Source organism: Magallana gigas, chromosome 10, assembly GCF_963853765.1.
Source record: "Magallana gigas chromosome 10, xbMagGiga1.1, whole genome shotgun sequence".
Lineage (NCBI taxonomy): Eukaryota > Metazoa > Mollusca > Bivalvia > Ostreida > Ostreidae > Magallana > Magallana gigas.
In genome coordinates this window covers 33,994,586-34,020,282 of record NC_088862.1, presented here as the reverse complement: position 1 = coordinate 34,020,282, position 25,697 = coordinate 33,994,586, and the positions used below count along the sequence as shown (strand labels likewise).

The 25,697-nt window shown below is 32.9% G+C and overlaps 2 long non-coding RNA genes across 2 annotated transcripts; one reads left to right on the top strand and one right to left on the bottom strand.

Moving 5' to 3' along the window:
- The first annotated feature begins 4,021 nt into the window (after window positions 1–4,021).
- Window positions 4,022–13,536, top strand: LOC136272483 (uncharacterized). Its single transcript, XR_010710493.1, has 4 exons — window positions 4,022–4,106; window positions 9,367–10,049; window positions 10,160–10,281; window positions 12,126–13,536. It is a non-coding gene; the product is annotated as an uncharacterized lncRNA (long non-coding RNA).
- A 4,086-nt stretch (window positions 13,537–17,622) lies between these two features.
- LOC136272190 (uncharacterized) lies at window positions 17,623–25,697 on the bottom strand. The gene is made up of 4 exons (XR_010710149.1): window positions 25,587–25,697; window positions 22,024–22,126; window positions 20,342–20,419; window positions 17,623–19,627 (listed from the first exon to the last, which is right to left on the bottom strand). It is a non-coding gene; the product is annotated as an uncharacterized lncRNA (long non-coding RNA).

The following is a 25,697-nucleotide window of genomic DNA, read 5'->3' as shown; positions in this document are numbered from 1 at the left end:
GAAATGATCAGTATGTTAATTCTATGTTTACATTTAATTTTGTTCAAATAATTAATAAATTTACTATCATTTAAATTGTGTGCTTCATCAAATGCTGATTCCGAATACCTTGAAGTCATAAATTTTCCATTGGCTATTGACAAAAAAAGAGACGCTTGACCATCCAATGAAAACAAATACACAGAGTTTGATTGACAGGTTCAGCCAGGTGCAGGTCTCACCCGATGTCCGAGGTTATGTGTGCCGCTTGCGCAAAGCCGAATGGTCTCAGTAAGAGTTATCGATGTCAATAAATAAAAAAAAAATACATGCTTATCAAACCATGCTCGTGTAAGTTAAAGTTGATTACGGCTTGTTCCAACAGAAATCATGTTTTGCTAACCGTATTTAATATTTTTTAATATAGCGAATTTTAATATTGTACAGTCATTTTACCGGTAACGAATCAGCATGCGGTTTCGTCGTGCATGCAACTATTATTATCGGAATTACAAATGTTTTTATTTTTTGTTTAAATCGCGTTTCTTTGTCCTTCTAAATTGTAGTATAAAACTTCCGAAAATATAAAGGATGAATTACGGAGACAGTAATTTCAACACCCCCTCCATTTTTCTAGTTTCGAATTCGTTTCCCAGTATCGAATTAAGCGCCCTTTATCACTTCTGGCCGAATATTTTGAGGCGAATTAATTTCCAAAATATATTAGAGGTACATGTTAATGGACTTATAAATGAAGAAGGAAAACAATTGTGGGAATATGTCATTTAAACAAATAACATGATCGTTATTTTCATCATACCGTTTTCCCGTCAAATTAAAACCGGACTTGAACAGTTTTCATTTGCGTTACTTTACAATATTGAATTTTCATAAAAACACTTTATAATAGTAATTGATGATAAGTAGTTGCCATTTTCCTTTGTTTTTCCCGTATATCTATCAATATATGCAGCCAAATAATACTTCTGTCGCAAAGAACCGAAACTATATAGGAAAACTACACGTGGTTCTATTTGAAGTCGTAATTTCATTCAAAGCTCCATTATAATTTCATATGATGCATTATCTTTTTAAATGAATTATATTTACTAATTATCCACTTAATAGGGATCAATAACAAACTTATTTTCATAGTAAGGCTTAATTGTTTTCACACTTTCGTTTTTTCTGCTTTGAACTTCCGGCAGCTCATATGTGGGTCACATTTTTAATTTGTTAACAATTCGGTAAATAATCGTACAAATGGCAAACAACTTCACGCACTGATAGAATATTTATTTCTGTTTTATAATTACCTAGCTAGGATTTTTTAAAACCTCAACTTCGTCTTCAACCAATAATTTTTCTAAAAATTATTCGATATTGGCAAATATTCGTTACCGGTAAAACGACTGTACATGTACCAGTACTGAAACATCGTATAAAAACGTTATATATACATGTACTCTGTAACTAGTCGTCTTTTAATACATATACCTTTCTTTTGTTTGTTAAAAATAAATTAAATTTTGTAAAATGATAAGTATATCATTTCTTCTAGATTTTTTTTCATGAAAATACCTACAAAAGAGTTTTGCCAATCACAAACAGTTTAAAGTACATGTAATGTAAAACACGGGCGCCATTTTGAAACAAATTGTCAGAGAGTTCCGAATAAAATGTGATGAACGTTTCACATGGTTCTCGCACGCTTTGTCCGAAACGCTAAACGGTTTACACGAAACGCTTCACGATTCACACGAAACGCTAAACGGTTAACACGAAACGTTTCTCGCACGTAAGTCGCACGCTTTTTTGGTGTAGTAGTACGTTTCAGGGTCTGTAAATTTTGTCAGCACGCAACAATTCTAAATTGCACATTGTCTTCATAAATTTAGAAATATTTAAATAAAGAAGTTATCTTAGAGTAAAGGTTACGTGTTTTGTAAACGGGCTCGGTTTAAAAAAAACCCACAATTCCTGACATGACACATGAGTACATACTGTTTATAACAATGCTTGCTATTCTCTGAAAATGTAACTCGCCATTAAATATCTCATTTTTTAAATAATGTTTGTTACGATTACATAAACTGTGTGCGACAAATAGTTTTCCTAAAACATTTTCTTTTTCAAAACACGTTTTATATGCAGGCTTTCAATCACAACGCGTTTTTATAACAAAAGCAGAACTGAAAGTTAAGTAATTATAATCGTTTGACACCATATCACATATATTTTCAACTCACAGCAACAACGGAAGACCTACTCGTGGCTTTGCCACGAGCTCTGCTCTAGTTTCTATATTAATATTATGTAGGTTCAGGATAACTTAAAGTCAAGGCCACATAGTCCCTTCATGAACAGCGCTAATATTTTTGTTCTTTAGAAGAAATTTGTTTTCACTTCTGCAAATCCTCATAAATACCCCGGTGCATGAAAAAAATACATGTTTTTGAAGGGGGCTGGATGGTTGTAGACATTTTTTTTACAACATTAATAGAGCTCAGTTTAACGTTGTAAAAAAAAAATCAATTTATAAATCTAAAATATTTGGCTCTTTCTTCACTAAATAACAAAACATACCTTTTTAATTGTTCAGTTACATTATGATATTCTATACCTGAAAGCATAACGAGAATAATGCAGAATTAAGGTTCAGAACAGACCTCGAGATCACAGTCAACTATTTGCACTTGGAGTAATCTCTCTTTCGAACTAATGCGCCATCAATGTCATGAAAAACTGTTTTTAAATATTAATTTACTAGAAAGTCGCAGCAAGAGATAAACCGATGGAAAATACCTGGCTTATCTATCCACATAAATGGGTTATCACTGCACGTATGATAACTAAAATGTTTATTCATCCTCTTTTTTTCATCAGACAAAAACTGTTATCTCGCGTCTGAGTATAGCCGAAGGTTTTGCAAAACAATAAACATCGACTAGGATATCATAATCTAGCTGAAGAGGAATTTCAAAAGAGGGATAAAATGCCACGATTTGACCTCATTTTGAAATTTTGATATTAGCCTTGATTTCAGTATGATCAAATAGTACCCAAAATTTAAACAAATACAGTTTTGTCCTATGCTACTTGATAGCAACGATTTTTGTTTAAATTTATGATTTTTTTTTGGAGGGGGTGTCTTTATATGTAATTTTGTGCTTAAAAATAAACTTTAGACCAATTTACATATCAGTGTCAACGTGCTTAACACATAGGCGATAACACTGCTAATCCCTCGCACAAAGATATTGAACTATCCTGAATCCAATGACATTGTTCATTAAACTCAAAATGATATTAACAATTATTTCATCCATTATGCACAAGAAGTGTTCTAACTCAGTTATGAGAATAAAGTTCATTGTCATTAAATCCTTTAACTTATGCCTGTAAATGAACCGTGTAACAGCCCATTGGTCCCCTCCTGGTGAAACTGGCTGTCCACCCGATCCTTACAGTTATCATCTTTTCCTAAAAGAAATCTATCAAGTTTTTTCATCTTTTAGTAGGAGACAACGGAATTCCGTGGTTCCGTACAGATTGACAAGAGACTTTTAGTAAAAGAACTCTGTCTCCGTATATAGGCCTTATGCGAAGAGCAAGACTTGATAAAGCGCTGTTAGAAAAAGAATCCGTGACGGATTGAAAACAACTGTTAGAAGAAGACAATGTTCTGCAAGCCGCAATTTATGGACGAACCCGATTTAAAAATAATTCAATATGTGCTTTTGTACAGAACAATGAAATGATTTAAAAAATTATCATTCGTAAATAAATTTCTCTATAATACCGAATACAAACTGTACCGCAACCCATGGTACATATATACAGGAGAACTTGATAGGCTAATATGACATTGTACAACATTTACGTTTTTTATAGAGTACACGATGAGTTAAATAAAACTTTCTTAATGCAAATAAAATCATTAAAAATGTAAAAAAAAAAAAAACATTTGACAAGTTGAATGATTAATTAAAAATAAGACACCCCCCCCCCCCCCCCGCCCGTTGTTAACAATTTGACTTTTCACTTTTAATATTCTACCCGTACAATGTAGTCGGGATCGTCTTCCTCCATTTTGACCTTCGGATTCAGCAACGTTCCTAGAAAAGGTGATGCATAAAATAGTTGTTTTCATATATTTTCATGGATATAAAACATCTTTAACAAACTAATATCGTATTTATATACTTCTGTACCATATCGTTCACAAATCTGGGGAGGTTTAACGTTGGCATTTCTGTTTCAAGGTGGTTCAAACACATTGTTTTGGGAAATAGATCTATTTGTACACATTGTAACCTACATGTCATTCATTTATCAGATGAATGGAATCTACGAGGCTATATTGGGCATTGACCGGATATAACTTTGGTCTAATGGGTTACCTTTATTCAGACAATCCGAGGGTGACTGCAGAATACAAAAAAATATTGTCCGGGGGGGGGGGGGGCATGAAATACATTAGCTCTGCATTTAGCTCTCCTGAGCTTAAGGATGACGTTTACTCAGAATGAAAAAAAATTCCACTGATGATAATGAAAAACTAACTATTGTGTGTTATAGACCTTTTATTGTAGTGTTATTTTTCATTTTCCAAAAAGTAGGTCAATGACCTACTTTTTGAGTTAATGGCCATTGTATATTTTTGGAAAATTAAAGGAAATCACTTAAAATATTACACTATGATTGAGATTTTCTTAATTGTGAAAATAATACAAATTGCTCAACACTTTTGAAAATGAAATACAATTTATGAATGGCAGTAACACTAAATACATACAAAGCATTAAGTTTTCCTTCACAATTTTTATAAATATTCCAGTCCGAATTTCCTCTATCACTTTTCAAATTACTACCCATTTTTGATCCAATTTTACAAAAAATTGAATGATGATAATACAAAAACATTTATAGTATTAAACTACTTATATTGATCTTATTCTGTTGGCATATAATTTATATGAGGTCAATGATCAAAATTTTGAGATATGGTGTCTTTTCTCGTTTTTAAGCATATCTCAATATTTTTCAAATTCATGCCATACGGTTATTATAATGAATAAATGAGGTAATATTACCAGAAAATATGCAAAATTATATAGACTAAAATATAAAATCTTAACTTTTAATATTAGAGTACTTCCAAAAATGTTTTAGCAGAAAACAAAATCTGCAAAATTTAGTCCGAGTTTCCTCTGTTTGACTAAAAGTCTAGTTTTGTTTTGGCATAATTCCATAATATAGAAGAAATATCGAATGTTATGTCAATAATAATTCATTTCACAGATACTTTTTGTGTTTATAACAAATTTTACTCATGACATTGAACTTTATATCAATCCGAATTCGAGAACTCAAACCCTGAGTAAACAACACCCTTAAGGCTCAAATGAGCTTTTTCTTTATCTGTTGTCTTTTGTCGTCATCTTTGTTGTTGTAAACTCTTCACATTTTCATCTTTTTCTCCAGAACCACTGGGCCAATTTCAACTTATACTTGGTACAAAGAATTATTAGGTGAGGGGGTTTATTAAAATAAATGGTTACATCCTCTTTCAGGAGAAGAAAAATCAAGAATTTTTGACATTTTGGTATTAAAAAAATTCCCATGAAGTTGAACCACTGAGCCAGAAAAAATGAAACTTGGTTGGAAGCCAGGTAGCGTAGATTCAAGTTTGTTGAAATCATGATCCCCAGGGTTCAATAGAGGTTAATTTTTTTTTTACATAGAAATACTGTATAAAAATCTTTAGACATATTTTTCTTTAAAACCAATAGGCCAAGAATGCTTTTACTTGTCAGACAAATGGTGTTAATTTCAAAGAGCGATGGCTGAATGGCCTACAATGAAATAGACAGGCCTACGTCACATTGTAGTTTGATGTTTGACACCAACTACCCAAAGTCCAAGCTCTTGTTAAAATGGTTTTAACTTGTGTTGAACCAGTCCCAGGTAGTGTAAATTTAAGTTTGTTCAAAATTCCTTGGGTAGGCTTGGGCCAAAATGGGGTGAGGGTCAAATTTTTACATAGGAATATATAGAAAATAGTCTTTAAAAATCTTCTTCAAAAGCACCATTTGGCCAGGAATGCTGTAACTTGTGTGAAAGTATTCCAAGGTAGTTGTTTTTCAAATTCCCCAGGTGTTGGTTTGGGCCACAATGAGGGGGTCCAATTTTTACATAGGAATACATAGAGAAAAAAATTCATTTAAAATGTTCAATCCCAAAACCGAGAGACCAGGTATGCTGTTACTTTTTGGAAAGCATCAACAGATAGTGATGATTCAATGATCCCTGGGGGTGAAAGTGGGCCACAATGGAGAATCAAATTTTTATATAGGAATGAATATAAAAAAATCTTTCATATCTTTTTTAGCCAATATGATATGATTAAAAATCATCTTGTTTCCATAGCGGCTTTATGTTTCACATATGAATATCTTAAGAAAAATTATAAAACTTTGTCAAAATACAAGCATCTTTCCTACTACATTGTCCAAAATTTTTGTATGACTCCATACAGCTGATTGTTGCCCAGGTGATCAATGTGCCCCATGGGCTCTTGTTTTTTATTTTGATTTTATTCATTAGGATATTCAGTGTTTTGTGGTTGGATAGAAAATTAGTTCATGAGTGAGATAGGATTTTTTAAAAATATTTTCACGAGTTCTTTGGGCACCATTGTGTAATTTTTCATATATTCCACATCAATCATTATAAAACATATTTTATTGTTTATACCGTACATGAATTTACATATTGATAAATTTATCATACAGAGTAAGTAAAATCACCTAAATTATTGTTGATGCACGTCAGTGCGTTAAAAATGAAATAACCAAATCGTCTTAAGGTAGTGATCCATTTACATAAATACAATGTGTACAGATTTTTTTCACATTTCTTTAACATGTATCGCTATCGGATGATAGGTCCTTATAAAATTTTACCCAGTTCGCTTGTCCTGACCTACTTGTCCATTAGTTTTATAAAAGATAAGGCCATTGCTACATGGTGCTTTTTCATAGATTAAATATATCAGCCTTAGCCTGGAATTCGACTTTCAGAAAATCATTTTTTGACTGATATCCTATGTAAAATTAATGAATTTTTTTTTCTCAAAAGAAATGATTTCATCAGTTTAACTGTCTTATTTAATAATAAATAGATAATTTTGGTTACCATTGACCTAAAATGAAATAAATCAATCTGTTGATCATCTTGTACATGTATTATGTAAATCACATAAAATGGTTTCTTTGGTTACAGGAAAGTATTATGGATCGAGATCAGTATTTAGAAATTTATTAAGCAACATAATACTGATAACTCTATTTATGTCATATGCTTTCAAAAGAAAATCCTAGCTATTAACCAGGTAACTCTCGTTATTTTTTTAAAGACTTCAAAATTATAATGAAATATGATTCTAACAACAATATTTAGGTAAAATATATATATTTATGTTCGTTTCTAAGCATATAATGTAGAATAAAAACAAAATAGCTTTAAGGTGGATCACTATACACCCTGAAATATTTTCTCAGATCAGCAGATAATTACTTGATTACGATAGATATCATAATGGATAACAGGATAAGAAGTGTTTGAGTCAAATAGGGGGAAAAATGTGCGATTTTGGATGAAAAATTACATTTTCAAAAATTTAATTCAGTCAACATGAACTAAAGCTCCAGGTGGATTCGAACTCATGATATGTGGCCCAGAAGCCCAATATTAATACTTTAACCACTGAGCTACGACGATATACAAACCACTTGAGCAATATAAACAGTTTTTAAAAAATTAAAACGCCATCTTGTGACGTAGTGTCTTAAAAAGTATGTGTAGGTGTAGTGGGGTACCTTAACAAGTATGCCTAGATCAAATTATTTCCCTTTTTGTGTTAATATCCCTTATTTCACTGGAATTGATCACAGGCAGTATGGACCTCCAGTGATAAATGTTCAAAAAATTTAGAACAATAATTCAGGTTTTATTTAACCTTGCAAGCATTGAACGCAATGATGTATATATATACAGGAAAAAGTAAGCAATCTATATTTTCAAATAGATTATGCAATCAACACAGCCCAGTCATTATTTAATGTTAATTAGGATATGTGATTGCAGACATAGTATTTTTAACAATAACAGATGTGTTCTAAATGAATTTCCGCTTGGTTTCTTTGTAATAAATACATTTTTAAGGTCTCAATTAAAACAGGAAGAGACATACCAGTAATAGCGTGTGAATTATGCCAGACGTTTCATGCATATGGATGATTACTTTTACATTGGAATTTGAGTCTGACATCATTATGGTCATTTCTTGCAGTCCATGATTTTTCTTATGATTGAAAGGTTTAGACCAATCGATTTCAGTCCTGTCAGTTTTACAGAGTTATATGATTTACAGTCAGTTTTCGTAAGAAATAGATGAAATTATACTTGGTGGATGTAAATATTTTATAGATTGATATTAACCACATTAATTGATTTAATTATTTTAGGCAATAATGTATACTTTAAGTTAGTTTGACCTCAGCCATATCATAAAGGTAATACATGTATTTTAAAGCTTTAAACACGTCATGTCATGTTCTCTATAAGAGCACAATTGATCATAACAATTAACCTAAATATACACCATGGTCTCGTTATACCATACTTAAGACCGAGGACCATTGCAACCTTTATACTGCAAACCAATTTTTTTCTTCACGTCTAAGAAATTTTTACAAGGTTAGCAAGAACTTCGTCGTTGCAAATATTTCATGCCGCAAACCAGTCCTTGTTGTATGGTGGTTATAACACCATGAATATGGATAAGGCTCGGTTGCAAACATAATAGTTGTCGTGAACCAGTTTATCAAAAGTTAATCACAAAATAAATTCACTGCGAAAAAAAGTGGATTTACAATACAGTTTTATTTAAGAAGGTATCAATCACAAGACGTAATATTAGAATTATTTTAACACACAAATTGTATTGGTATATCAAGAACTTTGAACACACACATCATTTATCATATATGTTAAAGAAGAGATCAATTAAAACATCTAAGTAACAGCATCATTTAAAGGTAACTCAGGTGATCTATTGCAATCTGTGTTTGACCATTAAGGTCAAGGTTTCTAATTAATACACTGTATGTAATTGATATGATGTCCTTGATCCCTGGAGGAGAGGGAGAGGGTAGCATGAATCAGAAGGTCTTTTACTTTTAAAATGTAAATGCTCTCAAACTTTTGAAATTGGTTTTATATGTTAGAGGAATCTTTTATTGCTCATGTCAGTAAATTGCGGGAAGGAAATGATGAAAATCCTTATTCTTAACCCATATTTTCTATTTTATATGTATTCAGATGGAGGGGCGATGGATTAAATTAGGACCAGCAGATATCAAGCAAAGACGAATGCAGGTTATGGGACATGCTGGATAGAGAGCCTGACGGGGAGCTCAAAGTGGATCTTGATGGGAAGTTAGTTGTCCCCAACATCATTGAATTAACCTGTATAAAACCAGACACAGTACTAGTGTTCCAGCAGTCAAAGACATTGGTTGCAATATAGCTGAAAGTGTCATTGTAAGAAAAATTGTGAGGAGACATATGAAACAGACCCTGAAGCTTAAGTATGCAGACCTGATGGCATACTGCAAAGATGGTGCTCTTGGCTGTTTTTAATAGAGGTTGGTTGCAGAGGGTTCCCTGCGCAATCTATGGGGAACTCCAAAGCTGCTCTTAAGATAAGAACAGTTGGGAAGAGCATGTAAAAAAGTAATAAGAGGACTGGAAGAAACAGCAGAGAGGTCATCTTGCTGGTTAATTATGGCACCCTCCAGATCTAGCTTTGCTGGATGTCGTGTCCATCAAGTGGTAGATTGGAGAATGTCATTGCCCAGCAGGGTCAAAACATTTTGAGATGGTTAGAGACAATAGTTGGCGATATGAAACAAGCACAAGAAGCGGAACATATTTATAGAGATTGGCATACAATGTACATCAGAGTGCCAAGCTGACAGAGAGATAAAAGAAATCCATCTTTTGTAAGTGTATACCACCTATCCCTTGTGACTCAATCCAACCATATTTAAAGTCATTAATTGTATACATATTGATGTTAATCAAATTGTACCAGGTAATTTTTTTCTTGCAGATCCTATATAATGCCATTTTGATGATCATTCATCATAACTGCCTAAACAGCTACTAGAGACCCATTTGTTTTCAAGCAGAGAGAAATTCTTTGTTGATAGTATTTTATGGAAAACAATACCAGTAAGTTGTTTGTCAATGTAAATGTTATCCTAAGGATAGGTAACAGTGAATGTTTTTTAATATATTGTCCAATGCAAAAATTTATGATGAATTTTACATTCATTAATAAATGATAAGAGATTTACCTGACATAGTAACAATAACACACTATTCATTTAAACGGACTTGGACACGATTTAAGATCAAAAATTTATTTTTATTTTTTTATGTATAAAATGCTTTACTGGTGCATTTTAAATGATTGACCAAAATATTGAATGCTAAAGTCAAGTTACAAGCGAGATACAGAAGTAAGAAATGGTTGTTATGTAAACAAAGCTCGAGTCTTATAGTTGTTTACAAAAAATGTAATGTAGAGAATTACCATTTCTTGGATAAAATGACAAGTAAAAACTAAAAAAAACTAATTCAGTATCTTCATAAATACTATTATCAACAAAAGAAAGATACATGTGATTGAAACTTACACTAATACAACACATATGTAAAAAATGACAATATTCGAGTTTGTTTACAAAACAAAGAATTATGAACTCTGTATCTTGCTTATAACTTGATATTTGACTTTCAAATTTTGACATAGCATTATAAACTTCTATATTTATCAGTATAAACATTCAAAATGGAAAAATAAAATTTTAAGTAAAATCGTGTCCAAGTCCCTTTAAGGTGTGATGCTAATGTTCTAACTTTTATGAAATCATAATCTATAAACCATTTATTTGCATATGAACTTTTCTATAATTTTTTAATTAAAGCCCCTCTATGCGGGCTTCTTATAGTGATCAGTCGGTCCATTCTTTGGTCTGTCTGTCCATCTAATATCTTCTCTCCCCTTGGTTTAGTCTGGCTCATACTTCACTCACAGAGTGCCAATGGTCAAAGGATTAACAGTGACCTTGATTACAGTCCCTTAAACGTTTTTCTTTCCCACGTGAACATTGAATGTATGCTGAGCAAACAGTGAGCTCACGCTTAACGGAATTTGGTGAGCGCTTATGAACGGTGAACGATGAATGAACGCAGAGTGCAAACACAAGAGAAAAGTGAAGGGTAACAGTATGTGAAAGCAAGATGAACGATTTATTTGGACTGCCTTGGGAGTTATAATCCTTACATTGGGTTTCGTCATTAATCAGGAAAAAATAGCAAGTAAACTACATGTATCTATTGTTATCAGCCTCAATATAATATACTCTGACTGAACGATGAGTGAACATAGAATGCAAGGCGAACAAATGTGAAAACATGATGAGCTAACAGTGAGCGCTTTGTGAATGGTGAGTGCTAACGGAACGAAGCGGAGAGTACAAGTGAATGCACAAAAAAATTAGAAAGTAGAATGTTTCAGAGACTGTAAATCTAGCCTCAAGCTCAAATGTGAAGGTCATAGCAGAATGATATGACTCCAGAATTGTCTGGTGCATATTTTCTCTCCTCTCCACATAAAGAGCTTTTAGATTAATGGTGTGCAGTGACTAAACCAAATTAATGGGAAGGTCATAACTTAATTATCTCATTATAATCAGTTGTTTAATCTTGCTCAGATTGAGCAAAAATGCCTGAATGTATGGTAAGAGGTAATAAGATTGAATTAAAAGTTCTATGCCAGCTGGAAAATTTCTTAAGTAAGTTACAGTATAGGTCAAGTTTCAGCAAAATTCTCTGAAATACTTTTCATCCTAATGTCCATTATTTGAGCAGGGCCCTTTGGGATGGTCACCATTTCAATGATGTCTAGTTAATATATAGTTAACATGCCTATAGTTCAGTATTGAAGATACATTGTATCTAAATTTTGTATCTGTACCTTATTCATTGATGGTTTGAATAATATATTTCAGGTTGAAGTGTTTTGTATGACATCTCCTAATATCTACAGCTTAGTAGGATCAACAGTAAGAGAAATGGTGAACAAACAAGCCAGTGCGGAACTCCCTTTCATCTAATTTTTGTGAAAAGTGGTTTAAGCGCACAGAAGATCATTTGGTGTTAAACAAAGGACATGAAATTTACCAATCTGTATACAGAGTCAATCATAAATTCACAGAAACAGCTATCCTAAAGGTGCATCTTGACGTCGTGTCATTGATTCCAACTCGTGTGCAGTACTCTTAATGTTGGAATTCCCAGCAAACATTGACTTGATCGACCATTCTATCATCATTGATTGCCTTAAATATTTTTACGGCATCCCTGGCGATGCTTTTTGGTGGATAAAAATCTTACCTTAACAACAGATATCAAATACATGTGGCTGCAGTTATCTCACCTGTGTCATCTGATTATGAGCTAATATTTGATGTTCCATAAGGATCTGTCTTAGCTTCTAAATTCTACCACGTTCTCGAAAACTATGAGCAATGGCACCCTATCAAGACTTCAGAGAATTTAGAATACTGCAGCTAGCGTAATAATGAGGACTGTGAAGCAGGATCATTATACACCAACCCTCATTTCTCTGCACTGGTTGCCAGTGGAGTTCCAGTCCCAGTAAAACATTATTATAACTGTATTCAAAGCCTCTATGGATGTCTCCTTTTTATATTCAAGGCCTTGTCAATTTTTATATCTTAGCGAGATCATTGTGATCTGAGAATTCCATGTTTCAAAGTTATCTAAAGACTCACTGTTTTAGGATGGCCTTTTACTGTTAAGAAAATTAAGGGTTTTTTTTTTCTTCTGAGCTGTATTTTGACTCCATTGTTTTAATTCTTTGTTAAGCCAGTAGAAGCCTTAAAGTATTCAGTACTTTTACTATTTTTTTTTTACTATTTATAGATTAATTTTTAAATCTTAAGATAAATATCATTTATTTGTACATGCATTTTAATGTTTAAGCGCTTATAGAATAATTTTCATTATCTTTAGTGTTATACAAATTTTATAATAATGATTTTAAAAAAGATCAGTTGCCATGTTTTATGTTACAATCTTATATTACAATCAACAATTTCATCATTTTTTGCTTTTTTATTTATGGTAGAAAAAACCAATATAATAAAATTTGATACAGTGTAAAATAAATTTCAAATGACTTTTTTTTAAATAGTAGTGACATTTTTCAGATATTGTTCACAAGTGCTCTCTGTCTTTTTTATGTATTAAAAATTATGTTAATGGATCCAGAAATTCTTCCTGGGGCATCTGGTTTGTTTCAAAGGACAACATTATCTGAATTTATCTGAAATTATCTGTATATTTAAACTTTGATGCTGTTTTATATATTATCTTAAGAACATTCATAATGATTATAATAAAGTGTAACATTATTAGATTCAGTTACTTTATAATAAAAATTTAAATTGCATTGAATTTTTTTTATCTGCATGCATTCCTGCACAATTATATATATAATTTTTCATATACATGTATTTACACAATAATGTAATCATTTTAAAATTAATCAGCACAACAACATGTTTATAATCTACAAAAAAATGAACCTAATATTTAATATGGTATAACATAATGCCAGGTTAATGGTCTAGTGTGTCAAAAGTCTCTTATTGTAACTGCAGTGGAAAAACATGTCATACTGTGGTATCTTGCATTTACATCGTGAGGGATGACAGCATGGTTGGAATTTCACAGTGATTGGCCTTTTACACTAAACACACAATCTCATTCTCTCTCTCTCTCTCTCTCTCTCTCTCTCTCTCCGTTTAGTATGCTTACCAGTTATATATACCAATGATAATACCAATTTTTCCATTATTTCACACCTACATAAAATCAATCGTATAGGGAGTTCTTTCTCTCTCTCTCTCTCTCTCTCTCTCTCTCTCTCTCTCTCTCTCTCTCTCTCTCTCTCTCTCTCTCTCTCTCTCTCTCTGTTTAGTATGCTTACGTGTTCAGTTATATAGAAATATAAAGATTAAATATGCTTATTTTAGATTATATGTGCAAAACTATGCACCTTTTGAAATACCAAATAATCATTTGCCTTCTTTAAAAATTAAAGCATCATTTGCATTCAACTTTGAAGTACAGAGCAATTTGTAATAAAATATTCCATCAAAAAAAAATTTTGTACACTGTAACTCTGTAAGAACCTTTACATCTAGAAAGATTGTACAATTAGTCGTATATACATGTATTACCATTTGAGTCTTATGAGACACCCCCATATTATGACGCACTACCGATTGAAATGAACAATAAAATCAAGTAGGATTTTATAAGAAATTTTCTTGGGTGAGAGGTGTACCAAGACTATGGAATTCATGAGTTTGAATCCGCTCGGGCTTTATAATTTTTGCTTTTCCAGAAATTTTAAAAGACATACTTATAATGTTCATTTATCTACATTATATCGGCAGGTGTCCCATACTACTTTAATTTAAATAATTTACAGTAAACATACTCTGATAATACAGTCACATTAGTTGTATCTTTAAAGACAAAGCACGTTTTTAAATTCTTCAGGATTATATACACAACACCTACCATAACAGTGCTAGCTCCACTCCAAAAAGCAGCTTTAATTGGTCAAACTCTTAGTAAAAGCCCCTTTTGTGACTATTTCAGAATAAATGCAAAACCCTTATTCACCGAAGCAAGTATCATTGGTTTCACCTTAGTTAATTTTTAATTACATGTATTACATTTTACTTACTCGTCAGAAATAAATACTTAACATTTACTCCACCAAAACTTAACCGTAGTCAAACTTAAAACCTAAGCCTATAACTTTAACCACCCCCCCCCCCCCTTAGCCCTAACAGCTCCAATTCCTCCCCACCTCAACTCTAACCCTAACATCAATCCTCACAGCAACCCTAAGCCTAACTTCAACCCTAATTCAATCCTAACCCTAGTTCAACCCTAACCCTACTTCAACCCTAACCTTAACTTCAATCCTCATCATAACCCTAATCCTAACTTCAACCCTCACCATAACCCTAAGTTAACCTCAACCTTAACCCAAACCCCAACTTCAACTCACAATAAGCCTAACCCTCATCTCAACCCTAACCCTAACATCAATCCCCACAGCAACCCTAAGCCTAACTTCAACCCTAATTCAACCCTAACCCTAATTCAACCCTAACCCTACTTCAACCCTAACCATAACTTCAATCCTCATCATAACCCTAATCCTAACTTTAACCCTCACTATAACCCTAAGTTAACTCCAACCTTTAACCAAACCCCAACTTCAACTCACCGTAACCCTAACCCTCATTTCAACCCTAACCCTAACTTCAACCCTTACCATAACCCTAACCCTAACTTTAACTCTCACCATAACCCTCACCCTCACTTAAACCCTAACTCTTTCTTCAACCTACCATAACCCTAACTTCAACCCCCACCTTAACCCTAACTGCAATACCAACCTTAACCCTAAATTTAGCTTCACCCCCATCAACCCTAATTTCAATCTCCATCTCAACCCTATAGTTAAGCCTAACTTTAATCCCCCACGTACCTTACACCTAACCTAACTCCACCCCAGCCTCCACCCTAACCCCTATCTCAACCCTAATCGTAACCGCTATCTTAACCCCAACACTAAACCATTTACGGGTCCAACACACAAGAATGGAGATTGCACGACTGTTGAAACTTAGTTTAGCGAGAGACACCTTTCTGGTATTTTATATAAATTCATATGAAAAGAAGTTTTTCATATTAGACAAACGGCGGCACCCATAGTAATACTATCATATCATCATGATCAGTTTTAGTAAATGAATTACCAAATGAAACAGGAATTTAGGTGGAAGATGTAATTAGAAATAAAGGAATTTGTAATAACATATGGAATTCATATAAGAGACGAGTGTCATATTATTCTGTGTCCAGTTTTAAATGAAAATGTTAGTAGTATATTGTACCATTCCAATCTGTTAAATATATGTTCTGTGTTTGACATTGTACATGTACATGTATCTATGGATACAATTGTTTTATTCAATTTGGAATGGTAAATAATATGTTATAATAACATGTACTTCGAAACCAAACGAAATAAAATGAGATTGTGTCAGCTACATGTAGTAATGTCGAAACATTTTTAAAATTTTGAACGTTGTAGAAATTAGCCCCTTTTATCTGTTCTGCTCTTCAGATTTCAATTTTCTATAAAATATAATTAAATTTCCTATACGCGATATAAACAACAATGGCATATATTAATACACATCGCGTACCATCTCTACTACGGTGTGAATAAATAAAGTAAAATTAACAATTAAAAAAAATGTTCCAGAATAAATGAATCGGAAAAATGAAAAACGTGCACGTATATTTCATTCAATGATAAGCGTATTCAACACACAAAACACATTCATTTCGTTCTTGTATAGCATTTCACTTGAAGCAAATGACTTCCACTCTAACGCAAAATTGTTGTGATATTTATGGGGAGTACGAAAAACATCACACTATCAATATAATTATCAAATAAAAAGTCTTCTACTTGTACAAATTGACAAAAAGAAACATTTGCAATTAGAGAAGACACCAGCTAGCCCTAAAGACACACGAGAGTCTATAAGTTGTTTTTATTTGTAGTTTAGACAAATATGAATAATAATTATTAATAAGGTCAACAATTAACACATACATAAATTCCCACACCACATTTTGTTAAACCTTTCCTTGGCAACGTGACCGGTCGAGAATAATCTGAAACAACTTTTTTTTAAAATCCGATAACTCTGACGATACCTTGTGTCCTGTATCAGTCAAAATCGAATAAATGTGATCACCGTCTCTGGGATAATGCAGTGACCTAACTTTGAACAAAATGTACTTTATAAGTAAATTTAGATGAATATTTGGTGTTTTTAGTAAGGAGACCGTTACAACTGACGTATTGTGCTATTCGAACACCATCATTGACTCTTCCTCAAGTGATTTAACATTTTTACTTTCGTATCGGTAAATATTTGACCACTTAGCAATTTCCCACGTATCGTTTGCCCTGAAAATAATTTATTTAGATATCCGGAATGTGAAAAGCCAGCTCTTTGGATAAAATCCCCTGAATAAACAATACAATTATTTCCTGCTAACCTCCGTATCCTGGAAAATTTTAATTCGTAATTGTTGTGCCTAAAACATTTTCAAGAACAAATGAATATGTCTCGAGATCAAGGCAGCATTTTGCCAGCACTGCTCACTTCAATATTGACATTTATTACTATCGGGAATACTTCATTTAACTTACCAGTAAAATAAAGGATTGGATATTTTTCAGACATTAATAAATGTTCTCTTTAAGAAAAGTGTAGAATGGAGTGCAATTGAAGATGCATCATAAATTACAAGAATGCATGCAATTTCCACATTTGGTAATGCTCCCAAGGAAGAATTCCACATACATATCTTATTAATACAAACAAACACAGAACATCATTCTGATTAAACTCTTGCTGATTTATTAATGTTTATGATACATATTTCATAGTTCTTATAAGCACAGTCAATGTAAACTAATTAATTCTTTATATTAGGAAGTTATGTTAGGCCACACCAATATAATTTTTTGTTCGTCTGACCCGCACGATCGTATTCAAATAAAAACTAATTTAAAAATAATATCATTATGATTTCCCGCATCCAGGAAATTCTGCACTGTTTTCTGTTTTTAATCTGCTTTATTTTTTGGTATTTTAAATCATATTTACTCATATATTAGAAACAAGCAGAAAAATATAATCACCAGCACAAATTTATTTATGTACTGCCCAAAAATGTTGCATACAAAAAATTATTATTTTATCAAGCAATCGCTAACCAGTTTGTACCTCTTTTTATTGGATGTCTGATGAACAAGAAATTACCGGGTATATTGGTGTGGCCTTAGTAATACATACAAAACTTTCAATATTAGTTATAAATCTAAAGCCAAAAGTTATAATAAATCAAAAAATAATTCCATTCAGCTTTGTTAATATAGTAACACACTAACACATGTAATTCATAACTTATCAATATAATGGTTGGCTAAAAAAAGCACAGCAATACAGCCCATCAATATAAAAATCATATCTTTCACATTTTCAAGTGTTGTATAGTCCATGTAAAAGATCAGAATATAACACATTACATGCAGGTAACACAAGCAAGATGATTGTAAGATATGAAGAAATACAACAAAGGAGGACTTATCTCTAACACATAAATTACATGCACAACTCCAAGATTCAATAATCAAAAAGGGTGAACTAGTAAATAAATAATTTTCTCTAAGTAACTCTGGAAATTTTTTGTAAGTACAGTGTATAACAGATTTTTAAAGAAGCTGTGATACATAAAAGACAATATAAAAACAGCTTTTCATAAACTCCTGTTAATTAAAATTATGATTTTTCTTTGTAAAATAGATGTATCATACATGAAAAGAAGCTATATATACAGAACTTCTTGTCTGATTTCACATGTAATTTTCTCATTAGGGCTTTTATAAAATTACTTTGAGAAATAGGCAAAATTAGAATTCGCAAATAAATAGTACAAATGATTAGCATACTAAACAGAAATTTTCCAAACATTGCCATTAAACATGTTAAAGATACCTTATATACAGTCCTTCGTATTGAACTCAATAAGTAAAAGCATGTCATAAAAAATATAAACAGCACAGATAATGCATTAAGTTTAAACATATTATAAATGACATGTACATGTATTTTCACAAGAAAGAAAAAATGCAGACCTATCGTATAGAGTTACAATATTCAGATCATAATACAATTACCAACCTGAACATGAAAAATACAAACGTTGCTTTCTATAACTGACTGTGTTGAATGCATATATGGACAAGTCATTGCAGAAAAAGTATATCCTGTCAGTTGAAAATTAAAAAAAAAAACCCAAAAAACTTTAAATTTCAGATCAAAGTATGCATTTACATCCACTTTTAAGCTTTCTACTAATTTGTTAATGCTAGATAATTAACTAATAAATATCTTTAAGAAAATATCAAAATCTTGCATTTTACACTCTATTAATAATTGAATAGTCTATAAATCAATAAGATATGTATCATACATCTTGCACAATCTGATGGACAATGAACTCTGAGATCATAAGAAATAGCATATTTTTAGTGTGATCAACAAAATTTATACTTATTTTTTTATACATTGTATTATACATTGTATTATCTAAACACATTTGAAACTGCAAACACGACAGGTATACTCTTGCTTAGGAAGGTTCCTCAAATGTCAAGGATCAGCGTACCAAGAAGCTCATCCGAGTTGGATCCCTGTGATCGACAGTGGCTGTGTGTGAAAGGGTATCGTAGTCATTCACTTGAACATGTGGATTTTCTTCAGGCTTTCCAGCTTCCTCCAGCATCATTGATGACCTTGCGCTATCAACCCTGCCAACAAAAGTTATATAATATTAATTGTTATCACTTGTTTACAAATTAGTGTAAAATAAATGAAGCTAGTTCATTTTACCTGATTGGCTCTTCATTCAACTAAAAGGACCCCAAGATATACTGTGTCCAAAGGAGAGAGTGGAACAGGATCTTGTTCTGAAATATAAGTTCAATGATTAATTTTCTGTAAATCCTTCTGTTTTTAATTTTTGTGCGGTTAGGTGCTGACTAAATTTTTTTTATCATATTCTTCTCAAAGTTTTTTTATCCAACTTTTCATTTTTCCAAATACTTTTGTATGTGCTTGCATGCTTAAATCATCTGATAGTGCAGAGTGAGGTATGGCTCCTCTATTTTCATATGACCCAAAGTATAGTACAGTTGAACTTTGATTTCTCAAACACTGATATCTCAAACACAATGGATATGACGAAGTGATTTGAAAGTCCAAAGTACTTATTTAAGTATTTTAGCCAAGATATCTCAAATACTTGCCAATGGATATCTTGAAGTTCTTTAACAGTCCAATCTAGTTCAATATAAAGAAGTTTGACGGTATGTCATGTTGTAGTACGGAAGGATATAAAATATTCCTTAAGTTTACATTCCTTACATCTGAAATATACATAACAGTGATTAATCCTGAGGAAATGCTCAGAGAGGTACCTAGCTAAAAATCTTCCTTTAAAGTTTGACAAAAACAATGCTTACTTGGACCTTTGGACACTGCAAAAAGAGGCATGGTATCTTCTTTTGATGTGAAGCATGGCAGAATATCCTTATCCACATCTACAATAAACCAGCAGACAATTGATGAATTCCAATGAAATTGAAGTTTAATTGAACAAAAGAACAAATCAAGGCTATCTTGGACCATCTGATGTTGCATGATTCAAAAAGCTATTTTATCTTACCAAAAAACCCTTTCGCATTTGGCGCACTATACATTACTTTGTGATCAGAATGTTTTGGCTCTTGCATAGGTTGCATGATGTCTCACCTTCGTTGCATGCATTTTAGTAATTGCGTCCAGTCTCATCAAAAGAGTGGACATGCACACATTCAGACATGACCGAATGCAGTCCAAATAATCGTAATGCAATGCACAAACAGTAATACAAATGTCTTGAGATGTTTTGTCTTTTCACACTTTTTAACACTCAAAAGAGGGATCGCAGCTGCCCATATCTATGCGTAATTGCGACCATGTTTTTCAAATGATCACTAAAATCTGTGTGATTTTAAGGGTTTATTAAATGACAAAGATTCACATTTGAAATTTTGAAAATGTCAAAAATTCATAATTTACCATATATATTTTGGGAAGCTTAAATCATATTTTCCTAATGTTTGTAAAGGGCAGACAACTTTATAAAAATAGTTTTAGAGCAAAAAGTTCATTAAATTTATTGCATAATACATATTCCTGAGTTTGATTAATGTCAGCTTCATAATGATTTTAAAATTTGTATCTAATGTAGTTTAGATCTTTTCTGGCATCATAATCTCATTTGCAGATGCAAACTATATAACATGTTCTTTAGTTCGCTTCCACAACTGAAAATATACTGCCAGAAATTAGTCAGGAATTTATTTTTTAATGATTAGATATGATTAAACGATTATTTTTCATAAGTACATATCAAATTGGTTATGTAAGTTTGAACGTTTCATTTAATCTTCCAATGATAAATAAATTCAAAACCTGTGATGACAATACTTAATTTGTGCTCATGTGCTCTGAAAAGGCTAAGTCTGTTTGCAGAAAATTAAACGTAATGCTGGCTTCCAATGCAAACATAAGGGGAAATTGTACTAAATGTGAATATTTGACCATGGATGCTGCAGCAGCAATACCTCCTTGCCATCTGCTAAATCTCCAAGCACAGCGTTGGAAACAAGCGGTATACATACCCAATATGACTCACATGAGCGTTCGTACATGTACCATGTAACACACGATAGCATAAGCGCCACACATCCAATAGCATTTGCGCACATTTAAATGTCCAATTACCTGATCAATAGAGAGGTCCTACTGCATTATCTTACAACACTTGTTTTCATTTAACGACAGTTGCATATGGTGCAATACCGTATATATTGCAATATTTAATTTATGTGTTTTCCTCACATGACAGTTGCTTTAGATAGTGCAAATTTGGTATGAAAATTTCTTTTTAATATGTGATTATTTCAGCAACAGTTTACAATCCAAATCTAAATTTTATTTTATCACTTCTGCTCATGCATCAATTGTAAAAAGGTCTTTACAACTCTCTGAATTTAGGGAAAAAAATTATAATACAGTACTTCATGTAGTCTTACAAAATGGACAAAGTCGTATGGTATCAAACAATATTATGGTAAATAACCCTCCTTTTTTTCATTACCTGATAAGCAAAACCCATCTGAACCTCCTCACTCTGTAAAGTTGGGCCCAACTTTTTCCTGTTTGTCACCAAGACCATTTTCTTTTTCTCAGCCAATGTTACACTGCAAATTCAAAATATTTTTTGGATTATCTAGCTAATTTGTGTAACACATCTAGGTGTTTTCCAAGTATATGTACAATATAATTAAGGTTACTAACTCAATACTATGTCATTGTGAACACTTGTAGATGTTTTGTGCACATTTTCTGCATCTGGGATTCCAACCCTGACCCCCTGAATCTCTTGTCTGATGCTCTATCAACTGAGCCATCAAGTGCCCGGCCGGCCGTATTCAAACCAGTCTGACTGTCACATTTCTTGCCCCTTAAATGATCTTCACCCTCCAAAATCACCCAAGTCTCAACCCCTGGCAGAAGTTCACCTGTCAGTTCCAGGGGGCTGGTCAAGCCACCAAATGTAATGGGATGGGAGAAATAATGAAGGACCAGACTGGGCATCAAATTGGTACTCCCCAAACTCTAGTCTGGTGTCTACAAAAGATATTCAAACAGGCCTGACCATCACAGATAGAAACCACTAAATATTATTGAATTGTTGACCATCTAAAAGGGACCTACTCAAGTAATAGACAAAAGGATGGTTTGTAGTCTCATGTATGGATTAAGCTGATATAATGAGACCATGACATGTATGCACTGTAGGTTGTAATGGTCCCGAGTCTCGTACATGTAGTTAGTATAATGAGACCATGACACATATTTAGGTTGTAATGACCCATGGTCTTTTCGTAGAGACTATGTTTTCAAAGCCTAAAAATATTACCTAAATATGGGTTAAGTATGAGACAGATTGGGCAAAGGGGAGAGAAGATATACTCCGGACAAGAGATATTGGATAGACGAATGGACGGAAAGATGGATGGACAGACAATATGGTGTCTGTAGAGCTTAATTGTCTCTAATAAGGTTTCCCTTTTTTAAATGTACTATTCTGTACCGACAAACAGATCGTTAATCAATAACATAGTTTAACCATCCTGGATATGTTTTTTGGAAGGATTTTACGAACAAAAAGTTACCGTCCAACCAGGTTTGTTAATGCAAAAGACGCTGATATTTGTCTTGCATGATATACCGGTAGATGTCTTACAATATAGTTAAGGTTCATGGTGTCCAATATTAGGTTGTTATGCAGAGAACATGACGTGTGTTGGATGTGATTATTCATAATGTCTTTAATGTGGCTGGTATTAATAAACCATGCATGACATGTATGTAGAATGCTACCGTATGGGTCTCATAAATGTAGTTTTTATAAAGATACTTTGAATGGTCCATGGTCTCAGTAATGAAACCATGTCATGTGTGTAGGTTATATAAGGGTCAAGTGTCTCATGTATTACGGGGTAGGTTATTTTAATGGGACCATGATAGGTTTATATGGTTGTAATGGTCTGTGGACTCTGACATGTGGTTGTTATGTGGTAGAGTCAGGTATATGGCATTCCTACTAGTTCTGGCTAGTGGGTTAACCCTTTAGCTCGATAGGTAGAGTGCTGGACTGGCATGCCAGAGGACATGGGTTCAAAACCCAGCAGAGGCAATAAGTGTTTCTGTTACAATTGGCGCCCACGTTGGGACCTGGGTATTCTCTGGCGGGTGAGAGAGATTGTCTCTAGTACTTCGCACTATAGGTGTTGGCACTCTATGAGAGTAGGGATGCCTCTTTCCTTGGAGAGGGACAATGTGGTAAGGTCAGGTATATGGCATTCCTACTAGCTCTGGCTAGTGGGTTAACCCTTTAGCTCGATTGGTAGAGTACAGTGCTGGACTGGCGTGCCAGAGAACCCGGGTTCAAAACCCCAGCAGAGGCATTAAAGTGTCTCTGTTACAGTTATAATAAGACCATTACATGTATAGAGGTTGTCATGGTCCCTGGCCTCATTTATATACCGGTAGTTGTATAATAAGACCATGACATGTTATACATGGTTGTTATGGTACATGGTCGCATGTATGTGGTTCTTATAAAACCACGACATGTATACGTAGTAAGTTGTAATGGTCCACTGTCTTATGTAGAGACCATGTATTATGTTATTATTTAATATTATTTTAAAATATTATTTATTGTTTTATTATACCAATACAAACAATCAAATTCAAATAATTATAATTCTTGTGTATCCAACAAGTTATAACATCAAAATATTTAAAATATAATTAAATTGCACGCATGATGTTCTGTGACAAAGACAACTATATGAAAAAGATGAAGACTTATAGCCAATGAAAAAGGACATTGCAACTAGAATTAAATGTTATGGTTATGAATACTGGTATTCATTGTTTTATTCGGAATATTTCGGAACTTTTCCTTTGGTTAAAAGAAATTATTAAGTGTTCGGAATAGGGGTGTATCAGTTCCTCAAACCGACACATCTTTTTGCAGGGAATCAGTCTGTTTACAGTGATTTTCAGGGAATCAGCAAAAATCTTATACAGTGAAAAATGAAAAGAGGTATAATAATGTTGAATGACAAAGTAAGAAAACTCTAAACTAAAAGGGTACAATGAGAATTATATGGGTTTCCCTAAAGATGGCAGCCAAGGACATAACTTTTGTAAGTGTTGATTGAGCTACTAGTATGTATCAGACGTACCTCTTACATATGTACGCTATCTGTGATAAGAACTGACTGTAAAAGTGAGGTGTGACTGCACTGGCGAGAAATGGTACTCAGCCAGTACCACCAGTGTAGTACTGAGTAGGCTCATTAGTTTTTCAACTTTTGGTAAAGTTGGACCTCCAAATGCAGGAAGGATTTTTTTATCTATAGCTTAGACAGGGTCCATTTAAACATTATATTGACACATGTAATCAGCCTTAAAACACATACAGTGAAGTCGCCAATTCCGGGTTACGTCAGATTGTTTCTTTCATTTTTTGTAAAGCTGTTCTATTTAAATTTTATACTTTATGTATATTGAAAGTACATTTTGTGAGTTATTAGGCATTCATTTTGTTTTTTAAAAATAAATTCCTGGAAACAATATTTACAAAGGCATTTCAACAAGGCATGGTTTCCCCACTTTCGAATCATTTTCTCCATTTTCGTGTAATGTGACTTCAAAGAGTCAGTAATGTCATGTAATCATCTCAGAACACAATTAATTTATATAAATTTGCAGCATATGAAAAATAATGCCAATCAGAAAATACGTTTACAACAACTGATACTCAAGTAAATAATGAAAATAGCATGTCAAAGATGTGTGAAAATCTCAATCTCGAAAGCGCTTGATTTCTAAATTCATTTCTCGGAGTGTCTGTAAATGTTAATTTTCGAATATCATTTAATGATCAAAGACAGAAAGGCCTATAGTTTGTGATCATTGTATTTATTAAGTTTTTTATGCTTCAATTTAAACAAGGTGACATGAAATACACACGAGTGACTCGGAATTGGAGACGACCCGGAATTGGCGACTTCACTGTACTAATATTTTCATTTTCGATATGCCTGGTAAGTAAATGATATATCGGTTCATTCAGATTACCCATACTTTTTCGATTCCATGCCATGTTTCTGATTGTGACGTCACTTTTGACACATTGTACCATGTACGGTACCAAGTGTGGTTGAAATAGACCCAGTGGTTTTGGAGAAG